This window comes from Typopeltis vanoorti, chromosome 4 (genome assembly GCF_054136105.1).
Source record: "Typopeltis vanoorti isolate ZY-2024b chromosome 4, IOZ_Tvanoo_1.0, whole genome shotgun sequence".
NCBI classification, from domain to species: Eukaryota; Metazoa; Arthropoda; class Arachnida; order Uropygi; family Thelyphonidae; genus Typopeltis; species Typopeltis vanoorti.
The window spans coordinates 40,842,038-40,866,816 of NC_143552.1; the positions used below are offsets into that span (position 1 = coordinate 40,842,038).

Here is a 24,779-nt window from a genome sequence, read left to right on the forward strand (position 1 = left end):
AGAAACGGTTGAGAAGAATTGTGGAAGAACAGCTTGGTGAAGAACAAGCTGGATTCAGGCCAAATAGAGGCTGTCAGGATCAGATCTTCACTTTACGACAAATAGTCGAGAAAGCATGGGAATATAACAAAGATCTGTATTTAAGTTTTGTCGATTTGGAAAAGGCATATGACAAGGTGCCAAGAGAGAAGCTATTCAATACGCTGCAGTTATATGGTGTCAATGGGGCATTATATCAAGCAATACTTAGTCTTTATTTGAGTTGTGAGTCAGCAGTTAGAATTGAAGGAAGTACAGGAAGATGGTTTAATGTTAAATCTGGTGTGAGACAAGGATGTACATTATCCCCTCTGTTATTCATTATCTATATGGATCACATTATGAAGGAATGTGGTATTAAACCTGATATCAAAATTGGAGATGTTAATGTCAGCTCTTTGCTTTATGCGGATGATGTTATACTTCTAAATAAATCCGCTACAAGTCTGCAAGATTCTCTGACTAAATTGAATAGCTGTTGTAATAGATATGGTATGAAGGTCAGCAATAAAAAGACAAAGACAATGAAAATAGGCAGAATCATTGAAAATGTCAACTGTGTTGTGAATGGAGAACCTGTGGAACAAGTAAAACATTTCAGCTACTTAGGCACAATTTTTACTGAAGATGGTAAACTAAATATAGAAATAGACAACAGAATCAGCAAAGCTGGTATCATGGGAAGTCAATTGAATAAATTCATATGGAATAAGAAAGAAATTAGTCGGAACACTAAATTAGCTGTATACAAGACTGTGTTCAAACCAATTTTAACTTATGGATCTGAGAGTTGGGTCAGAAGTAAAACACTTGACCAAAGACTAGAGACCGCAGATATGAGAGTCCTGAGAAAGATTAGAGGCGTGAACAGATGGCATCAATGGCAATATCATATTAAAAATGAGGATATTAGGAAAGAACTTGACATTGTCAGCATCTAGGAATGCGTTAGCAGAGCTAATCTCAGATGGTATGGTCACTTAAATAGAATGGGAGAGGAAAGATTAGCAAAACAAGTGTTCTCTGCCAGGTTGGCAGGAAAACGACCCAGAGGAAGACCAAGATATAGGTGGATTGATACGGTACAAAGTGCCTTAGATGATAGAAATATAAGATCTGATAATGTTGGAGTCTTGACAAGTAACAGACTGATTTGGAGGAAAATTGTAGATAGAAAGTTAGTAATGATGTAAATTTTTCATGTAGTACTGTCATATCCTGTACACCCCTTGAGGGTACATGGCAGGAATTTGATGATGACATTTTTCCCATATATTTTGATTCTGGAGTCTTCATTGTTTAAAGCCTTACTGGTTGCTTCTTCCAGTGTAAGATAGAACAGGCCCGGTGACAGATTGCATATCCCTGTATTACTCTGCTCTCTGTGTGGAACCAGTTGGTTAAGGTGTCCTCCATTCGTACTACACTTTCAGATTTCTCATGCAAATTCTTTATTATTCTTATTGTTTTGTTGGGAATTCCAAATTCTTCCATAGTTTTCCATAGTTCTCTTCTATGGATTGAATCAAATGCCTGATGAAAGTCTATGAAATTTATGTAGCAACTTTGGTTGTACTCTAGTGTCTTTTCTATTAGCTATCTTAAGGCAAATAGTTGATCAATTGTGCTTCATCCTGGTCTGAAATCTACTTGTTCTTCTCCTAGTTCTATATATGGCTTAATTTGTTTTTGGAGTACTTTCGTAAAAACCTTACTTGGAATACTGAGAAGACTAATGCCTCTGTAATTATCGCATTTTGTTTTATCTCCTTTTTTGTATATAGAAGTTATAACTGATTTGGTCCAATCAGTAGGCATTGCTTCATTTTTGTAGATCCTTGCAAATAATGGTTTTAATGGTTCCAAAAGCCGATCCTTTCCTGCTTTTAAGAATTCTGCATGCATTTGATCAATACCAGATGCTTTCCTAGTTTTAAGTTTTTCTATGCTGTGTGCTATTATTTCTTTGGTAAAGATATTGGTTTCCTCTTCTATTTCAGTAGCTGGAATAGTAATATCCTGGGAGCTGTTCTTATTATATAAATCTCTCAAGTATTCTTACCATCTGGCCATTCTTTTTGTTTTACTTTCAATTTGTTGTCCCTCTTTGTTTTTGATCATTATCATTTTTGTTGTCTGTGTCTTACTAATTTGGTCTATTTGTTTATAATCCATGAAGGTTATTTTCTTTTGATAGCCTCTCTGCTATTTTGCATATTTCTTCTAACAAGTTATTCTTGTCTCTTTTAACTAATTTTCTAATTTCTGTAGTTAATCTATTATATTCATTTCTGTTATAGTTCTGTTTTAGTTTCATGCTTTTCCTTTGATTGCTTAACCTTTTTACTTCATTCGAGATCCAATCCTTTTTACTTTCTCTTTCTGTGTAACCTGTTGTATTTTCTGCTAATTTTAATATTATTTCCTTTAATTTGCACCAATGTTCAATGTTTGTATTCAGTTTTGGTAATTCCTTCAGGTTTTTATCTAGTTCTAGTTGATATTTTCTTAGAATATTGTTGTCTTGTAGTTTTTTCACATTCCGTCTCCTTTTGACTTTAAAAGTGCTTTCAGATTTTAACTTTATTCTTAGGTTTGCTAATACTAGCTTATGGTCTGATCCACAATGTGCAATTTAGGATACTTGATTTCCATCTTTGGTTTAGAATAATATAGTCTATCATATTCTTAGTTTGTCTGTGTGGTGATATCCATGTCCATTTTCTTTGGAGTTTTGGATGTTTAAAGAGAGTGTTGGTTATTGTTAGTCTATTATTTGAGCAGAAGTTTAGCAGTCTTTCGCCACGTTCATTGCTTTCTCCATACCCGAACTTTCCAATTACTCTTGGCCAGGTATCCCAGTCTTTTCCTACTTTTGCATTTATGTCCACCATTACAATTAGGAGATCTTGACTTGATGTCTGCTGTACTGCTTTTTGCAAAACTGCATAGAGCTCCTCAATGTCTTCTTCTGATGATGTTGGCAATTGATGTTTTAAATCTTGCTTTAATTATCCTAGTTGAGATAGGATTGTAAAACAATAGAGAGTTTTGAGCTTTGGTTTTAATATAAGTGCTACTCCTTCTTGGTGTTTGTTGTCCTCCCTGCTTGATGTTAAGATCCTTTGTATTTTGTCGATATGTGAATATGTCGAAAAGCTCAGACCCAGAACACCTAATAACATTTCTGTATCGTTAATTTCCACACATCGAAAGCCTTTCAACATTTGGGAGAGGGAATGCTGCTATTTATGACAGGTCATAAAAATTGCCTGCAAGCCCATTACAACAATTGGTGTCATATCTTCTGTTCTCAAAACTGAAGGAAATGACATCTGTTTTGCAAACGTCAGTGACCAAGCAGCATATTTTTAAACATGGAAGTATTCATGAATTATTGTTAATTTTCACACATTGAAATCTTTCAACAATCGGGAAAGAGAATACCGCCGTTTATGATCTATCATAAAAATTGCCTGCAAGCCGATTACAACAATGGGCGGCATGTTCTCAAAACTGAACAAAATAACATCTGCGTTGCAAATATCAGTGACCAATCAGCAAATTTTTCCACTGAAATTGAAGATCAAGGTAGGTAGTCTGTATCCGGTTCTCAAATCTATTACTACTGAATAATTTCTTCGCAAGGTCATATTGCAGTGTGTAAGTGCAGTGCCATGATTTTTTTAAAACTAATAGGATTACAGAGTTAAAATCTGATATGAATAAGAGACAAGGCACTTTGTTTAATTTTGGTATTGAGAAATCTCTTATTGAAGGTGTTTGTGATGGAACAGATAGTGAGTCATCCACCTGAAGCCTACAAAGATCTCCAGGATGTACAAAAGGAGGGAAAAACTACCAGCACACAGGAGAAAAAGTCTGCATTCACTCGTAAGTACTTATAATAATATTATAAATATACTTCGTGATCAGAATGGGAAATGTAAATGAAAATCAGCACAAATTAATTTAATGTTTGCCTGAATAAACTACGACATGCTACAACATTTCATTAGTCCAGTGATTGATAACTAATTTAAATGTAATTTATATTTGTCAACATGCCACACCATATACATAAGTGTACTAATACTCTTTATGATTATGCCATAATTAATTATTAATACTTATATTAATGTATGAACTTTAAAAAAATTTGGAAAATATTTACGAGTAAATTTGTTGGGACCAGGCCCTCGGGAAAAAAAAATCAGCTAACGCCTTTTTTTTTATTCCCATATATAGGGAGTAGGCGAGGCGACTTTAAAAAAAAAAAAAGAATTCTTCTTACTCTTTTAACTAAATTTATAATTAATATCTGATTTATTTCGAACTGTTTAATTTTTTTGTTACTGAACATTTTATCAAATTATTCTTATTACAATTGCTTTTACATTATTTGATACGGTTTAGTACTTTTCTTACAAGTATTGTTACAATTCATATTTACTTTTGTGTGTTGCAGTCTTTTTTCACTATTTTACATTATTCTTTTACTTTTATATTATTCGACATTTCTTATTTATAATCTTATTGTTTTTCATACTAAAGTTACCTTTACAACAAAATTCTATTTGTTTTTATTATAGCTCTGACAAATATTGGAATTTGAATGTTATTGAAAAAATACCCATGGATTCTTGTTTAAAGACAGAAACTTTAACACAAGGAGGAGCAAGTACTTCTGCTGACACATCTACTCATATGATTGGAGAAGATATGGAATTGCAAACTGTGGTTTCTTCAAAAGCTAATATTAAAGAACAAGAGTCGTCTATGAACAGACCAAAACGGAAGTACCATGAAAGTTATTTAAATTATGGATTTACGTGTATAGGCAATACACATGCTCCTGATGTTTTATGTAATTAAATACTAGTAAACAGTTCTTTGGCTCCAGCTAAATTTCGTAAGCACTTCGAAACGAAACACACTGATTACAAAGGAAAATATATACATTTTTTTAAGAGATGATGTGACTCGCTAGAAAAATCTAAACTTCAAATGGCTACAATTGCTACAACTGAAAATACAACAAAGGCGTCTTTTCACGTGAGTTACCGCACTGCACTTCACGGTGAGGCTCATACAATTGGTGAGACGCTCATTAAGCCTTGTGTGAAAGACATTGTATCATGCAAATGAGCAGGTTGCTAAAAAAATAGATGCAGTACAATTATCAAATGATACTGTTTCACGCCGCATCAAAGATCTTTCTGCCGACATAGAAAAAGAGCTAATTTATCGACTTAGACTGCAGTGAATATTCATTGCAAATGGATGAATCTACAGATGTCGCAGGACTCGCTGTATTACTAGTGTTTGTTCGTTACATATTTGATAAAAGTATTGAAAAATATTTACTCATGTTCGAATATCATCAAGAAAAAACTACCAGAGAAGATATATTCAACTGTATTAATAATTATATGGCAAAACAGGAAATCGGTTGGGAGAAGTATTGATATTTGTACAGATGGTGCTCAAGCAATGGGGAAAGATGAAGGGAGTTTGTAACACATATCCTGCAAGTAGCTACAAGAGCCACCAAAAGGCATTGTGTTTTGCATAGACAAACACTAGTAACAAAAATAATTCATACATATTTAAAAACTATTTTGGATGAAGCCGAAAAAATGATCAATTATGTAAAATATTGACCACTTCAATCCAGATTATTTAAAATTTTGTGCGATGAAATGGGTAGTGCACATAACGCACTTTTATTACATATCGAAATGAGATGGCTATCCAGAGGAAAAGCATTATTGAGGCTTTTTGAACTTCATGGTGCGTTAATGGTCTTCTTGATGTCATATAATTTAGGACAAAATTTTATTGAATTATTAAGAAATTCTTCATGGTTGATGAGTCTTGCGTATCTGGCAGATAATTTTGCAAAGTGCAATGAAATTAACTTATCACTACAAGGAAAGAATATTAAATTTTTAATACAAGAGATAAAATTGCATCTTTTGATAGGAAGTTGCAATTCTGGATTTCTACAGTTGAACAGAATAATTTTGATTGTTTTCCCACCTTGCATGAATTTTTGACTGAAATAAATTCTAAAGTAAATGAAGAAGTATGTAACGTAATTTTAGAACACTTGCATGACTTGCAATCAACCCTTTTGCAATATTTTCCAAAATCCAGTGAGGACAATTCCTGGGTTCTGAATCCATTTACAGTGACAGCTAAGCCAGCAGGCTTCAGCGCAAGTGACTATGAAAATCTAATTGATTTAATTAGTGACTCTGATTTAAAACAAAAATACAAGGAACTGCCAATAAATGATTTCTGGTGTGTCAAAACTAGCTATTTTTGTTTTACTTCTTTTACAACAACATATTTATGCAAGGCAGTATTTTCATATTATGCTGCAACCCAATAACAGATTCGATGCTACTACACCAAATATGAGAATTCAGCTTTCTAATATTGTGCCTGATATCAAAATAATTTGTAATTCAAAGACCCAAAAACATCAGAGTCATTAAGAACTTAATTTGCAATATACTTTTACTATTTTTATGTGTTTTGTTTTTACTAATTAATATTTGACAATAAATGATTGTTTATTCTTAACGCTTAGATTTACTCATTTATTTTATTTATATTTACCTAACCTACAAAACCAGCACACAGGAGAAAAAGTCTGCATTCACTAAATTTTTGATCAGAATGTGATATGTCAGTGAAAATCAGCACAAATTAATTTTAATGTTGGTTTAATTGATGTTTAATTAATTAATAACTAATAATTAATTATCAATCATTAATGATTAATTATCAATTATTAATTAACAATAAAATAAGCTAAATTACCAATTAATAATTAATTAATACATTACAAACTAATCAAGGTGTTCCGTGAACATTTCAGGATTTGTGAAGTGTTCCGTCGTAGAAAAAGTTTGAGAAACCCTGTGTTAAAGGATTTCCAGAAGAAATAGCAAGATTTCTTCGACAAATTGATCTACAGGTCTCTTTCCATCCAGTTCATAAACTAAATACATCCCTTGTCTCTCCAAAAGACAAATATTCTCCACTCTTCTTTCCTGGAGTTTACAGAATCCCTTGTTCTCATGGTCTGCTCGTATGGGCAGACTAGCTGTTTCCATCCAAATTCATCTTAGAGACCATCAAGAACATATTTCACTTCAGTTGCTTGATAAACCTGATTTAGCTAGTCATGCCTTTTCTCTAAAGCATAGAATTCAGTATGTACTAAAGTTCTACACAAAAGTTATTTTCACATGGAAATTTTATATAAAGAAAGCTGCGAAGTACACATTCATGAGCTTGACGTCAACAAAAACAACTGCATTAAACTTTCTCAATTTTGGGATCCTAACTAATAATCATCATTGATGTATTTCATAAAAATAAAATATTATAATGAATTAATTATTTAATATGGGTGGGTGGAAAGAGAGAAAAAAGAAGTACAGAAGAAAATTGTACATAAAGAATAAATTTTGAACTGAATTAAGTCAAATAAAACAAAATGATGACATAAAAAAAAGAAAGTGAAATAGGTGTAACCAAGAAATTAAATTTCTTATGCTTATAAGAAAAAAAAAATTTAAGAATAATGTATCCTTACATTAAATTACTTCATATTTAGGATAAGGTTTTTATAAAAATAACCTGCATTTTATTTGGTTGTAAATACAAAGATAATGAAACCTACTAATTTTGCCACTAATACTTCTATTGCATTATTTTAATATATCTTAATTATACATAAAAGTAATGCAATAATACAATCCACAAGGTTCACTCTCGACCAAGTTGATTCTTTTTCTTCATTTACACCATCTTAGCAAACTGCATAGATGCTTCCCTGTAGTCTTTTTTAGACAGTGTGATCAGTTCTTCATACAATAGTAATTTTTTATCCTTCAAAAGCAGACAAATCAACAGATGTAATGCATACTTTACAACAGAAGTTTGTTGCTACTGTCGCCTTATGTCACCTGATAAAAAAAGTGTTGGTAAACATCTCCAAGTATAACGACAAAAACTAAAGCTAGTGTATTAAGAAAAAGTTTTAACTTTGCAATCATGCCTAAATAGATTCCTAAAGTAAATTTCATTTATAACATAGAAAAGGCCCTTTACTCTCTCTCTCTCTCTCTATCTCACTTTCCAAAAAAGCAATATTAGTATCTCAGAAAAAAGTGCTCTGTATTATTTAAGGAAAAACATGGAAATTATCATCATCAAAACTGACAAAGACAACAACCATCATTATGGATGGCAGTTGTTGTCTTTGTCATTCTCTGACTACATATCAAAGATTTCACTCTTGCTTTCAGATTCTTCCACTTATGCTCCATTAGACCATGACCCTACTTGGACATGACGAGACCAATAATCTTTTATGCAACATGCTTACTTGGTGTACAAATCTTAAGAAAAAGTTAAAATCAATGCACCCTTTAAACCCACAACTATATGGAGCACCTAAGAGGAATGACTGCCTTGTGCATCTTAAGTTGAATATCCAAGCATTTTGCTAATCTGCTAAAGAACCATATCAGACATTCTAGCTAGTCTAGATGTTGTTTCTTTGTTCACCAATGTCCCTGTAGATGAAGTCCTAGAAATTTTAGATGATCTATTTCCTCCTGATACTTCTCAACTTTTCAACTATTGTCTCCACTCATATTTCAGATAGATTGGGAAAATTTTCAAGTAGGTTTCAAGCCTTGCATAGGGCAGTCCCCTGTCTCCTCCTTGTGCTAATTTATTCATGTAAAACTTGGAACAATGTTTCCTTACAAACAAACCACAAACCTTCAGTTTGGTGGAGAGATGTAGATAACATCATCACCTGGAAATATAGCGCTGCTGAGTTACATGATTTCCTTTTGTCTATCGACTCATTCTACCGAAAAATAAAATTTATTTAGGAACTAGAAAGTGAAGGAAACTACTCTACCTATATGTTTTTAAACATCAAAACAAGCTGAAAAAGGCTTTTCATTTGGTGTGTATCGCAAGTCTACTATACAGGTCGTTACCTACACTCATCTTCATTACATCATGTGTCACAAAAACTAGGTATTGTACATATACTCAAAAATAGGGTGCACTATCCCAAGAGATGAAAAAAAAACTTTCTATCAAGATCACACTATTCCTCAAATATCATGACATCAGGGTAACTTTCAAGCTTATTTTGACCATACGAGATTTTGCTTCATTCACCTAAAGATCACAACCCCCTTCTACAAACATCCTGGGGTCTATATTCCATGCTTGTGGTATTTCTTACATAGACCAGACATCTAGAAATTTTGAAATAAAATAGAAAGAACAATTAGAGATGTCAACAACAACAGAGCAGACAACTTGAGCCTGGCTTTTTATTTTTCCAACACACACACACCACAACATTGAGTGGAATAAGAGCTCAATGTCTTACACAGAAGACAACTTTAAAACATCAAAAAAATCTACTATGGTTATCTTTTCATAAGGCCCTCTTAATAGGAACCAATGATTAATCATGTGTGGTATTTGGAAATTGCTTATTAGATCTTTCCATATGTCTGACTTCAACTTTTCAGCCAACTATCTGCATACAATGCTGAACAATAGCTAAATCATGATACCTTCCACATGGTTTTGTTTCATCTTATAATGTTTCCTACTTGGTTCCTTTTTTTTTTATTAATGTTGTAGTTCATGTTTGCCTTTATTGCATTTACTTTTATGTATTTTTAGCCTATTACTGGCCAAACTGGTAGGTTTCATTATCTTTGTGTTTACGACCAAATAAAACCCAGTTTATTTTTATAATTATACTTATTGGTTGAAAGTCTGTATCAAATATAGGATAAGGTTACCACATGGAACCCTAATCAGTAAACTGGAGCAGATGGGGATAGATATAGGGTTGGTAAGATGGATAGGAGGGTGGTTGAAGGAGAGATACCAGAGAGTGGTTTATTCAGGAGTGGAGTCAAAAAGACGTCTTGTGACTAGTGGAGTGCCACAGGGCTCTGTTCTTGGACCACTGCTTTTCAATTTGTTCATCAATGATATTGGAAAGGATTTGAGAGGAAGTGTTCACTTGTTTGCTGATGATGCAAAGTTGGGTAGAGCAATTGTGAGTGCACAGGATGTCAAAATTTTACAGGATGATTTGGATAGTTTGGAGGACTTGGCTAGGAAAAATGGATGTCAGTTTAATGTGGCAAAGTGTAAGGTTATGCACTTTGGGGTGAAAAGAATAGCAGCAGTATATCGCATTGGTGGAACCGTACTCCAGGAGATTGATGAGGCCAGGGATTTGGGAGTGCTGGTGGATAGGGAGTTGAAGTTTAGGGGGCACATTGCAAATGTAACTAAAACAGCTCACCAAATCACTTGGCTTATGAAAAATACTTTAACATGCAGAGAGAAGCAAGTTGTTGTTCCTCTGTATCGAGCCTTGATAAGACCCCATCTGGACTTCTGTGCCCAGTTATGGGCACCAGGGTTTCTTCGTGATGAGGAGGAAGTGGAGAGGGTCCAGAGACGAGTGACCAAGATTATAGCAGGTCTGTGGAATGAACCTTATGAGAATAGGTTGAGGATTTGTGGGTTGCAGAAATTGGTCGATAGGCGAAGGAGGGGTGATATGATTGAGACATTCAAATTACTGAAGGGTTTTTATAAGATTGATCCAGAAGATATTTTTGAAAATATGACTGGTGGTGGGAGGACTAGGGGCCATGCATGGAAGCTGGGCAAGAGCGTGGTTGACAAGGGTGTTAGAGCTAGGTTTTTACTTGGAGAGTGGTGAATGAGTGGAATAAGCTTCCAGAGTCTGTTGTGGGTGCTACGACCATGAATGAGTTCAAGGTAAGATATGATAGATACTGTGTGAATGTTGAATAGTTGTTCCAGACATGATGTTAGGGCCTCACTCGATGAGTCTGTCGACTCCTTGGAGTTTCCCCGAACAATAATAATAATAATAATAAAAAGGTTATAGTAAAGTAGGATGTTATTGCAACTAGCATAAACAGCGATGAGTTCATGCTTATTGTAGCATTAAAGTGCAACAATCTCTGATGCTACCATCAGCTTTTATGAAAGTAAAACTTACATTTTGTAAACTTATCTGATTCATTCGAGATATATTTACAGGATTTCTTACTTATAACTGAACTGTAATAGATTTATCACAAAAATCCCCAGTAGTATTTATGTGCTAATTTTGTTCTTGCGGAAAAGATGTCCAGTTAAATTATTGTATATGCAACATCATATTAATAAAGGCAGACAAAAGTATTGAAATTTTGAAATTAAATGTCAGGATATAAGAAACTTATTGATACATCAGTATACCTCGATGTTTATGAATGTTTAGGAGTAATTGACTTGAGATAATAACAGTAAATGTGAGAAAAATATGAATGACAAAGGAATAATAAATTATTTTTATGCACTTTGATGTTTCATTGAATCACTCTTCCTGCAAGTAATATTGATGAAAATTTGTATTTTTTTATGAGAGTTTTTCTACACTATTTCAGTTGTCATGGAGTCTTGTCCATTTTGTTACGGAACTTGTTTCAGTTAACAGTGGTCTCATTCATTGGTGTAAGGTGATTGATGTGATGCTTGGAGAATTGTTACTTTTATAAACCTGTAATCATCTTAGAACTAGCATAATGAGGAGGGAAGAGAGAGAGAGAGAATATTAAAGTTATTTTAATGATAAGTAAATTGTCAATATATATCAATATATATTGTCAATAAAGTCAATATATATATGTATAAAGGAATTTTCTCCATAACGTTAATATTCTCTTTTGTGTGTGTGTGTGTGTGTGTGTGTGTGTGTGTGTGTGTGTGTGTGTGTGTGTGTGTGTGTGTGTGTGTGTGTGTGTGTGTGTGTTATTTGATCATAGCATGAAATTGGTGGTCAGTTATTATTATTATGTGACATCTCCAAAGAGTTCAAGGACTCATTGAGGGAGGGCACCTACTTCTACAACTCTCTGTCTCTACCATGATTACCAACCATATTGAACCTCCACTACCATCATCATCTACACCAACCTCTCCTGTCCATTGCCACCACTAGTATTTTTTTTTTTGTCATGTGTTCTCAAGGCCAATTTGTCTGTATGCTGGATGAAAAAAAGAGTTTCCAGGAGGGAAAAACCCTGCTACCTCCATATGAGATTGACTGCCTGACCTGTTGAAAAAGCCCATATAAGGATTCCTCTCGTGAGACAAGAATCGAACTCAGGCCTTTTCCAATCGAATGGTGCAGTGTACCATTTTTCCAATTGTACTACCAAGACGCTTAGATGACATTACAGTTACGTAGTGCTATGCCTGAAGTTAGTTGGTACATTCATCCATTTGAGGATCAAATAAATGAAGGTTTGTTTATTTGAAGCAGCTTGGATAATCACTATATTACATCTACAGATATTAAATTGAAGATAATTATGCAATGTTCAGTTTAAATAGTGAATTAAGAGGCCAAATTAATGAAATATTTTTTCATAAAGACATCAGGCTCAAATGTTAAAAGATTTCATTGAAATTAATTTCTTTACAGAAAATGAATGTTCCTTTGCCTCATCACTATGAAATTAAGTTATTTGTGCTTGATGAAGTGTAATGAAAACAGACCTATTTGTGTGTGGATGTTTTTTTATATATTGCTCCCACTACAAAAGGTTATTTTGTAAAGCTGTAGTATTGCCAGGAGAAAAATGAGTCCACCATGGGTGGACTAATGATTTTTTTTTATCAGTTTATATATATATATATATATATATATATATATATATATATATATATATATATATATATGGCGATCAGCTTTTACTTGGTTGTTATACATTTGAAAAAAATAATTTAATGACTCCAAGACCGAGATAACATATAAAGATTTTAATGATAAACACTACTAGTTTCGGCATATAGCAGCCTTCTTCAGGTATTTATAAAGGAAAGGAATACTAATAAACATTGAATTATGTAAACAAACTGGAAATTACAGGTACAAATTGCCTCACATAATCGATACATAAAAACATTGTATTTTTTCAAGTTGTTCCAACTGGCGTGCCATTGTTTGTTGCAATTGTGCGTGCAGGTTCACGTGAACACCAATATTGAATAACTGCAGCATGGCTATCTGGGATGTTATAACTTAAATTGTTGTTTAAGTGGAACGGGTTCAGTAGGATTTCCCTTGATTCTACGATTTTCCTTTCAAACTCATCTTCACAGTGAAAGATATTTTCTGATCTATTCCAGCATACAGAGTGGCTTTGTTGGTCATCATTAGGATTATTTGAAAAAAGAACATGACTGGATAACGCAGTTGCATGAGATCTTTTGTAAGAGATGTCTCTCTTATGCTCTTCTATGCGTTGTTCAATAGATTTGTTAGTTTGACCAAAGTATGGGATATTGCAATCACACCACAATTTATATACTCCAGGGTACTTAAGGTTGTGATGAGTAGGTTTTGGATGGCTGAATTAGAGAACGGATTTTTGGTAGGAGGTGATTTCCCTTGATTATCTATGCATTATCTGTGATTATCTATGCCAGGGAACATCTTTACCTTAGGGTAAAGTAACAGTGGTGCCATCAGGATGAAAGGTGGAAGTGCAGGAGAGTAGAAATTACATCCAATGGCTTTAGCAAGCGACCAGAAGGCACGGCTCCCATTTAGAAAGGAGGCAATTGTTCTGCTGATACCCTTTATTAAATGGGATTGAGATCTATTGATGACTAATTTGCATATGTTGCATGCTTTGGTATAGGCAGAGTATGAAGCTGGAGTTGATGCAAGCCAAATGCAATAAAATAAATTTTTTTTTTTTTATTTGACTGCTTTGACATGTTTTCGTTTGAACCAGTGCTTGGAGAGTGGATGTAGATTATGGGGGACAGAGGCCTTCATACCAATGGTGCAAGCAACATTCAGACCAAGGAAAGGAGGAGTAGAAATTATTGAGGTCATCCCAGTATGTGAGGTCGTGTGAAGTCAGGAGTAGTTGGAGGAGGGGGCATTCTGTGAGAGAGGAGACTTGTATGAGATTGTGGTCTGAGTTGCAAAGGAGAGGTAACTTCTATGGTATATCTGGAAGGAGAACTAATCAAAAAGAGATCCAGAGTATTTCTAGAGTGAAGTGGGTTATCAGGGATTCGAGTGGGGAGATGTACAATTTGTGTTAGGAGGTCATTACTTACAGTAAAGACTTCTGCTTCTCATCCTGCTTGGTTGGTTGTGTTGGAGTAAGGGAGCCAGTTGGAATTATGGATGTTGAGGTCACCCAAGAAGATGACCTCACCAGTAAATGCAACAATTGAATGTTACTAAATGGGACAAGAAAAGGCAAATGCAAATAAACTCTAGATGATATATCATTTACATTCTTAGAATCAAAGAAGATAAGTCATAGAATACAAACAATATACATTGATAATTCATATTGTCCATATTCGGTTGCATTCGTGTGCATTTATTTCAAAATTATGTACATGCTGCTCAGTACACTAATAAAGCTAAAGTTGTACTCATTAAATTATGTTTATTGTAATTTATTTTTGTATATGTTTGCAATGAACTTTACTCTCCAACAATAATTTGCAATAATTTACACATTGCAAATTATTGCTTGACAGTATGATATAATCAGGTAAAAAGGCTTATGTGTTGGCAGTTCATGTTTCATTTATTTTAATTGTTTTTTATTTTTAATTTTAAAAGTTTTAATTCACAACACAAAAATAATATTTATTTAACTTATTTCCTTATAAAATATATATTTCGGTGATTACACCACATTTTTTTATTCAGTTATATAAAACACTGAAATAATAGTTCCTGACAAGTTTCGTAAATCGTAGGATTTACATCTTCAGGGGGTCGGGAACTATTATTTCAGTGTTTTATATAACTGAATAAAAAAAATGTGGTGTAATCACCGAAATATATCTTTTGAAACAATTAGCCACAGAAGTCTACGCCTGCAATTATTTCCTTATGTTTTGCTGGTGTTATACTTACCATCCTCAAAGGACAAAGAACATTTTCTCACAGTACATGGACAGTGGAAGAAGTTTAAAAATTATAGCAGACAACACAAGGAACTAAAGTCTTAATTGTATTATCTATTGTTGGATAAGAAAATAGTTAACAAGTATTAATTTGATCTTAAAATGACAATCGCTCAGATTTTTGGTAAAACGATACCGCCATACTTATTTATTTATTTATGCTTATGGCTACATGAAACTGGTAAGTGAAAAGTACAATCACAATTTCCAGAAACAAATGATGAAAATCTTAACATATAGAAATTCATTACATAAAAGGCACAACCAGCTTTCTGAGTCTTTCCTTTTTTCTTTTTTTTTTTTTTTAAATAAAGCAAAAGTAACTTGTCGTAATCAAGCCAGGGGCAATTATCGTCCTGCTGCAACAAGTATGACAAGGCTGCATGTTCTCACAACACTTCACAACATAAATGTAGCTGTATCCGAGGTTTAATTAGAGAGTAGTTGTGTCTTGTGTGAGAAAACTTGATTCATTAGAGGAGGCCCATTTCACATTGTATCATCATCTTTTATCATGAGGAGGGGTTCTGTTGATACTATGACGAGGACTATGAGAGTGACTAAGAGAATAACGTCTTTGTGGTGAGACGGGACCGTGATCGTCTGTTTTCTCCATAACCACTGCCACCACCATACCAACTATAGGTCAAGGTCCAGGCTGGAAAGCCAATTCAAGGCCTCATCCGTCACATTGTGGATGTCCTGTAGGCCACCACCGTGAAATTGATGCCTTGGGCAGTCGTACACAATACGAGTAATCGTCTGAGCCACGGGAGAACAATCACAATAAGGGTGATCTGACAGCCCCCATTTATGTAGAAGGTAGCCACATCTGCCCTGACTAGTTCTAATCCTGTTTATTATATCCTGACCAGCTTGTTCGGTTGGGAGTGCTCTTTCAATGAGTGGTGAAATTCTTCTAAGGAGAATTCTTTCAAAGAGTTTAAAGGTGGTGCAAAGCAAGGAGATAGGTCGTAGGTTTTTCACATCATTTGGATCTTTCCCTGGTTTGGGCACAGCGATTATTTTGGATTCCCGTCACAGCTTTGGTAGTTTACCAGTCATGATGATTTCTGAGAAAAGGGCAGCCAGCCATGTTTGGCCATGTTGACCAAGATGTTTTAGGAACTCGGGGAGTATACCATCCCCTCCTGCAACTTTGCCATTCTTGGTGAGTTTTAAGACTATTTGTACCTCTTCCCGAGATACTGGGTGTACGAGTTCAGGAAGCTTGGGTTCCATCTTCAGGATTTGTTTGATGGAAGCTTGTACAACAATTTTCCTGGTAGAGCTGGGATGAATCTTGGAGGTTTTCAATAAATGGTTTGCCATTTGGTCAGGAGTTATCTTTGTTGTTTTGTGGGTCGTTGGCTCTTCTCCACCTAATTTTCTCAGAAGTGACCAGCTTCTCTCACTAGATGTGACAAAATCGAGTTCATTGATGGTTGAGATCCATCTTTCCTTTCTGTTTTTATCCAGGGTTGATATGAGCTCCTTAGCAATAGTTGGATCTTCAGTTTCCTCATATTTGGCTAGGAGTTCCTCACTTTCTTTACTCCAACATGTGATATATTGTTTTCTGTAGCCTGTAGGGATAGAGGCTTTTGCTGCAGATTTGAGTAGTTTAACAAATCTAGGATAGCAATTAGGAGTGGGTGGAATTTCTGTAATGGTTTGCTCGATTAGTTTCTGAAATGCCAGTTGGACCTGCGGAGATTGGTGTTCCGCTGATGACTGGGAACGATGTTCTAAAAAGATATTCAGTGCTTAATGAATATTCAGCTCCTCATCACATTTAAACCACTCAATAAACCATACTTGTTGTGGTTTGGAGAATGTGTTTAAGGCCGCTGCTGATTCCAAGAACAGTCTCTCTCTGACTTATGTTTTCTGAGTAGCAGTTTATTCACTTGATCTTGGTTGATGGGACATCCAATGCGTTGTCTGCTAGTGCTGACTTGCCATAATGATAGTACCAAATGTACTTCTTATGTTCTCCAAGACAGATGTCAGTGTTTCTTCCTGTCTGTCCATAGTAAGCTAAGTTACAAGTATAGGACACTTCGTAGACTCCTGTCACATCCCGGAGTGTATGAAGTGTACAGGGCACTTCATACACTCTTGGATGTGACAAAAGGAGAGAGTTTGTCCTTAGGTGAATGGATGAGGGTTGTCATTTTGTTGTGTGGTTTAAATGTGATGAGGAGCTGATATTCATTAAGCACTGAATATCTTTTTAGAAGTATCCTGAATGTATGGATGGAAACAGTTTAGCTATGGTCTCATGTATCAAGTGATGAAGGAGATTTGAGGGTGCCATTTAGTATTTATTTTGTTTTTTTGGGGGGAGATAATCCTCATTAGCTAAAAAAGTGTGGCATAGGTAAGAGAGTTCAGTTATAAACAGATTATAATTGGAATAGATAGTTCTGGCTGTGTGAGTTATTATCATATTGTTAAGTTGGATGAAGGTGTGATTCTATGTGCTGATATCTCCAATATGCATGGGTATTCTATAAAGAGAAAAATAATAATAATGAACCATTAGAAAGCGTGTAACTAGTGTATCTAAGAATAACTGTTATTTGATTCTTGTTCCATTGTGAAGTGGATTTTAGAGTGTTGGCTATTTAAATGCACTAAAATTGTATCTAATGTGTCCAGATCATGCAGCCAAACAGCAAACACCTCATCAACATAGCACATCCAGGGCACTGGTTTGAGAGAGGCTGTATTGATTGTTTGGTTCTATAAGTGTTCTATGTAGAAATTGGGTAAAGAGGAGTGCCTATGGCTGTCCCATCTAGTTGTGTGTATATATATCTTCCCTTCCACATGAAATAATCTGTGTACTGTAAATTTGAATAATTCAAATATGTCTTGGACGGGATAAATGTGACTTTAACAAATGGGGGGGGGGGGCTAGTAATTTAGTCAAATGTTAGGATGTTTTTATTTACAACTACCATATATTCCAGCGTATGAGTCGATATTGGAATTTTTTAAGTTTTTATAGTATACTCGTCGTATAAGTCGACTCGAAAAATTTCTTTTTCATATTGACCAGTTCACCAATAGTGAACTAAAGTGCAATGGCTCCTTTTAAAAGCATGAAACATGACGAGAGTTTTAAGTGCAAAGTGATTAAATTTGCAAAAGAAAATACTGTGTTAGTGCACGTCAGTTCGGAGGAAATGAAAAACCAGTTCATGATTGGAGAAAAAATGAAACGTTAATAATGAAAACGCCAAAAAATAAGTGCGCATTATGGAAAGGAATTTGTAAGTCGCCTATTCTGGAAAATAATGTTGCAGATTGGGTTCGAGAAAATCACCAAAATGGACTCATTATAATGAGAAATAATATTCGTTTATTTGCTTTGAAGCGGGGCAAAGCAAATAAAAAGGACAGCGAAAACTTCAAAGCTATAGTGAGTTGGTGTAGCCAGTTTATGGAAAGGAAAAATTTAGTGCTTCGACTAAAAACGAAAATCGCACAGAAGCTGCCAAAGGATTTGGATGATAAATTATTAAGTTTCAAAGATTTATAATTGCTAAAAGAAAGCAAAAAAATTATTTATTGTCTCAAATTGGAAATATGGATGAAACTCCAGTTATGTTTGACATGACAGGAATAGAACAGTAGAAATAAAAGGAAGTAAAACTATTTCTTTAAAAACAATTGGACATGAAAAAAGCCATTTCACAGTTGTACTTGCTTGTATGGCTGATGGTACTAAATTAAAATCTATGATAATTTTTAAAAGAAAAACAATGCCAAAGATCAAAATTCCAAGAAACGTTTTTGTCCATGTTCATGAGAATGGTTGGATGAATGAAGCAGAAGTTAAGCTGTGGATAAAAAATATTTGGAATACACGACAAGGTGCATTAAAAAATCCAAACAGTCTTTTAGTGTGGGACATGTTCAAATCCCATTTAACGGAGAGCACAAAATCTTTATTAACAGAGAATAATACCAATATGGCAGTGATTCCAAGTGGGTTAACTTCACTAGTGCAACCGTTCGATGTTGTTATAAACAAGCCATTTAAAGACAGTTTACGAAAACAATGGAATGCTTGGATGCGAGGAGAAAAAAGTTACACAAAAGGAGGATAAATGCGATATGCATCTTTGGTAACTGTGTGTGTGAATAGGTAGTGAAAGCATGTGATGAAATAAAACCAGATACAGTAATAAAATTTTTTTAAAAATATGCTATATCTAACAAATTGAATGGCTCGGAAGATGATTTTGTTTACAATGATGACGAAATTGATGCTAAATGATGGAGAAAACAAATACAATTTATATGACGATATACCGGAAGAAATTACAGAACCAGAGTACAATGAACTTTTCATACATTCAGACAGTGAAAATTAAATTTTAATTATGCAGTTACCTACCTATTTTCTTTTGTAAATAAATAATTATATAATATGTAAATAATTTTTTCTGTAAATAAATTTGATATAAGTTGAAATATTTTTACTTATTTATCCTTTTTGTATATTGCTAATAAATTTAATAGAGTATGATACGCACTAGTTTTTTCTTTGGAAAGCAATCGATTTTTGACCCGGTGTATAAGTCGACCTAAAAAATTTAGTACTTTTTTTCAATGCTGAAAAGTCGACTTATACACCGAATATATGGTATTTATGCTATCTACAATTGGGCTTAGAGCGTATCTTGTTTGTGAATTTTTGGTGCACTGTATATTCTGGGTGACTTTACATGAAAAGGCTTGAGTTTCTTCACAGTTTTTTTAGTACGAGAAGTGACTTTCTTCAGTAATTTATGAACTCTTTATTATTTTGTGGGTTAGTAGGATCATGATCCATGATTTCGTTTGCAATCTGATCTTATAAAAGATCAGGCTGCATACAACATGGTTATAAAATTTTGTTTTCATATTCAGTTTGATTCATTATCGCTGTAGCATAGCATTACTTTTGTCTGCTTTGGTTATCACAATATTCTTATTATAATATTGTTATTAAGTGCCCTGTACCTGTGACTTAGCTTACTATGATGACAGACGGGAAGAACTGTTGAAATCTGTCTCGTAGAACATGAGAAATGCGTTCGGTACCATCATTATGGCAAGTCAGGACTATCAGATCATACCTTGGGTACCCCTTCAACACAGGATTAAATGGAACAAACTGTTACACAGAAGTCATAAGGTCAGAGAGACTGTTCTCGGAATTAGCAGTGGCCTTAAAACAATCCCCCCAAACCTCAAGTACATCTGTATCAATTTACCAAAAATCTGGGAGATAGTAATTTATATGGTGCCAATTAGGACTTTGGTTCCTTATAGAACAACAAAATTATGCAATAACAACAGTAATAAACTTTAACGAAAGTACAAATATTGCATACTGAAAATAATAGTACATCATTGGTGTGTGTGTGTGTAAACAAGCAAATCAAAGAACTAAAATACAAGGTACATTTCACTAACCTATTGGGCTGAGCATTAAAGATACCAAGAAATTATATTCTTGGTTTCATCCTTTATCCAAGTGTAAGCAAACAAAGTTTGTGCATGAAGTAACTTCACCACTCGGCTACTTGTATATAGAGGCTAATGACTTCACATCAATTGCCTTAGTATCCCATAATGCAACGCCCATATCTGTATGGATATGGGCGTTGCATGTATGGATATCCATACAGACCAGTGGTGGCCCGTGAAAATTTTAAGTGGGAGTGCTGCATATACAAAATAAATAAAAATAAAATAAAAATATTTTTTTCCTAATCAGTAACCAATTTATTAATAAATAAATTTACATATTAAAAAATTGCTTTATTAAAAATATTTCACCCTCACCACGAACAAACACCAATAATAAAAGTTTCGTATCTCACAAAAATAACACGCAAGCATACGATACACTATTCAAACGAGTAGTGTCAGAATGACTTGTAACGTGCAATCACAAGCGCAAACGAATATCGGCAAGATGGCTGCATTTGGCCAAACGCAATAATTCTGGCACTGCGTTAGATCGCAGTGTATTTGTTTTGTGTAACGATAATTAAAAAATATAATTCTTTTCATATTTTCAACAGTGACACCCGTCATAATTCAGCCTTGTATCTATAATAAATAAATAATTATATGTTATTTTAACAAAATAAAATAAGATTTGAAAAAAAATAGTTCACCCTCACCATGAACACGCACCAATAATAAAAGTTTCATATCTCACAGAAATAATGCGTGCAAGCATACGATACTTATAGAATGACTTATCACGTGCAATCACAAGCGCAAACGAATATCAGTGAGATGGCTGCAATTGGTCGAATTTGGTAATATCCATACTGTGTTAGATTGCAGTGTATTTGTTTCGTAATCTAAAGCGCTAATTGAACAATTCCAATGATTAACTATTCAATCACTGTCAAAACATAAGCTGTAACCTTTAACATGTTGTATTGCATTTATATAATGTTGTAAGCATTGTTATTATTTATAAACACAAACAAAATTTAAATTTTTCATTTTTTCCTTGGGGGTGCTGCATTGTTGCAGTGCTTATGTACGGGCCGCCACTGTTACAGACATTATAATATTATGCTTTATGGGAAGAGCTACTACCCAGACTGGTTTCTACATTCATTGAGGTCTCATTAGTGGGAGCCAGAAGTGATACCAAGGTTGAAATAATGCAGAAGTCATATTCCATATACAAGTATTCAAAAGGTGTCACATCTTATTACTGGAATACTCTGAATTAGAGTATTCCACTTGGTTATACTATAAATTAAAGATGCCAAGAATTTATATTCTTGGTTTCATCCTTTATCCAAATGTAAGCAAACAAAGTTTGCATGTGAAGTAACTTCACGACTTGGCTACTTGTATATATAGAGGCTAATGACTTCATATCTGCTCTCCAACCAACAGGCTGCAGGTTTGAATCCTGCTGTGGGCATGAATGCTTGTTAATATCTTTAGGTGGGAGATGAATTTCATTGTCCAGTGTGAATCGGATAAAATTCTGTTATGTGACACAACTAGTTTACTATACAGTGATTTCCCTCCTGATGCTGTGAGGATTTTTGAATTTGTTATACAATCAGGATATTTCAGTTCGAAAAACAAGCTCTATAAACAGAATGAAGGCACTGCCATGGGTAGCCCTCTGTCTCCACCTTTGGCAAACTATTTTAGCACAATCTGGTAGATATAGTTCGACCACAGATGAAAGAACCCTCAACACTTCTGCATGTGGCAGAGAAGGTAAATCCATTCTGATAATAGGGAAATCAGTTCGTTTCATGGGATGAGTGTTTATTATTACATGTCGGAAACTAGCTTTTCTTTCACGAACATTTTAGTTTTTAAAGTGGTAACTATTTTGCTTGTATACCAGCTGGAAAATTTTAAGTATAAAGCACATGATTTTGTGTGTTGGTGATGAATTTGTACATCCCTTATTCTTTTCTTCCTTTCAACATGAATTGACTCTTCTCAGCACTTTGCCAACTATGGTTCTCTCAACTGTGGGCAGACTATATTTTGTTGTCCATTCATTCCCAATGCTCTCTTTGGTTTTGTTACATCATTAATGTTTTTGTGGTTTTTTTCTCATTCTGAAAATGAACTTAACACTTTCCTACGTCATATCAATACTCTTTATCCACATATTCAGATCACCATGGAAAAAGAAAATGCTGGTAGTTTGTCAGCTTGTACATACTTACTCACACAGCCTATGGTACTTTCTCAACCAGTGTTTATTAGACTCTACCTTTAATGGCAGATACATTCATCTAAAGTCTGCTCATCACACCTCCCAAAAAATTGGTTTCATCACATCATTAATTAATAGAGCATGTAATGTGTGCTCCTCTCCCTCAAGCTTACAGCAAGCCTTCTCACTATCAATATTAAATGGTTACAACGCTCATCAAATTCAACAGATACTCGATTCCTACGTTTCAACACCTATGGATTCAATAGATCGCAGGGTTAATATATTTCTTATATAATATAAATATAAATATGAGAAATATATGAACCTTGACTACAGTAAGTCTTTTGACTGTAGATCATCTGAAACTGTGGAATGTATTAAGATCAATGGGAGTACCTGAGCATTTCATTATCCTTCTTGCTAGTGTCTCTGAACCTATTAGTATAATAGTGAAGAAGTATCACCTTATTTAGTATACAGAACAAATTCAATTTGCTCAATGTGTGTGAAAGAGAACCAGATGAACTATGGGAAGAGATTAAAGATATAATTAAAACAGAAGCAAAGAAGAAGTCTACGTGGCTGTCAGAAGATGCCATCAAAACTGCTCAGGAAAAGAGGAAAATGAAGGCTGGAGGAAATTTGCAGGAAATATTTGGATTTGGCATTTGAAGAATTTCAGTGACAGTCCAGAGGAGACAAGAAAAAACAAGAGATCTTTTCAAAAAGATCAGGGAACTGACAGAGAAGTGGAGCACCAAGGTGACAACATTGAAAAGTAATCACAAAGGATATCTCACAGAAGCTGCAGATATCAAAGAAACAGTATATAGAAGCCCTTTGCAGAGAGGACCCCAAAATTACTGAGAAATTTGAAGAGCAGAATTATACACAGGAGCCAGTACCACTGGAGAGTGAAGTGAGGTAGGCACTGCAACAGCTATCCAGTAAGAAAGCACCAGGAGGGGTGGAATACCTATTGAGCTGCTGAAAGACCTAGGAGAAGAAGCAATTAAAATTTTAACAGCTACGTGGCCTAGGAAATGGAAAAAAATCAGTTCATATACCTCTATTGAAAAAAGGTGATGCAAGATAGTGCAAAAATTACAGAACTATAGTACTGATTCCTCATGCTAGTAAAGTCTTACTTAAGATCATTCAGAAAAGACTGGAACTATTTGTGAAGACAGAAATGCCAGATGAATAAGCAGGATTTTGAAAAGGCAGAGGAACAAGAGATCAGACTGCCAATGTGAGGTGGATAATAGAAAGAGTAAGGAATATCAAAGGAATGTCTACCTTTGTTTTCTTGACACTATAGTAACGTTTTTGACTCTGTAGTGTCAAAAGTCACTTTCATATGAAACTATAGAATGTGTTAAGAACAATGGGAGTACCAGAGCATTTCATCATCCTTCTGAGGAATCTTGATCATAAACAAGAAGCCACTGTTCAAACAAATCTTGAAGAAACCGAGTATTTCACAATAGGTAAAGGGGTGTGACCAGGATGTATTTTATCTCCTTATCTGTTTTACTTGTACAGTGAATACATTTTAAGAATGGCAGGGCTGGAGGAGTCTTTAGTTGGAATTAAAATTAGTGGAAGAAATATCAATAATTTGAGGGATGCAGATGATACCACCTTGCTAGTAGAATGTAAAGAAGATTTGGAGGAACTTATTATGAAAGTTAAAGAAGAAAGTGCTAAATATAGCACTTTCTTGACATCAAAAAGACAAAAGTTATAGCAACATGTGAACTTAATGATTTTGAAGTAGATGGGAAGAAAATGGAAGTGGTGAACAATTTTGTGTTCTATGATCCTGAATTGATAAAGATGGGTATTGTACTGAAGAAGTTAGAAGAAGATTATTAATCGGAAAGAAAGCAATGACAACTTTTTAAGCAAGATG

The 24,779-nt window shown here is 34.4% G+C and overlaps 1 protein-coding gene across 2 annotated transcripts in view; it reads left to right on the forward strand.

The window, feature by feature from the left end:
- The window catches only part of HPS1 (Hermansky-Pudlak syndrome 1 protein), a 481,651-nt gene that overhangs the window by 437,266 nt on the left and 19,606 nt on the right, over window positions 1-24,779 (forward strand). The gene's annotated exons all lie outside the window — the stretch shown is intronic.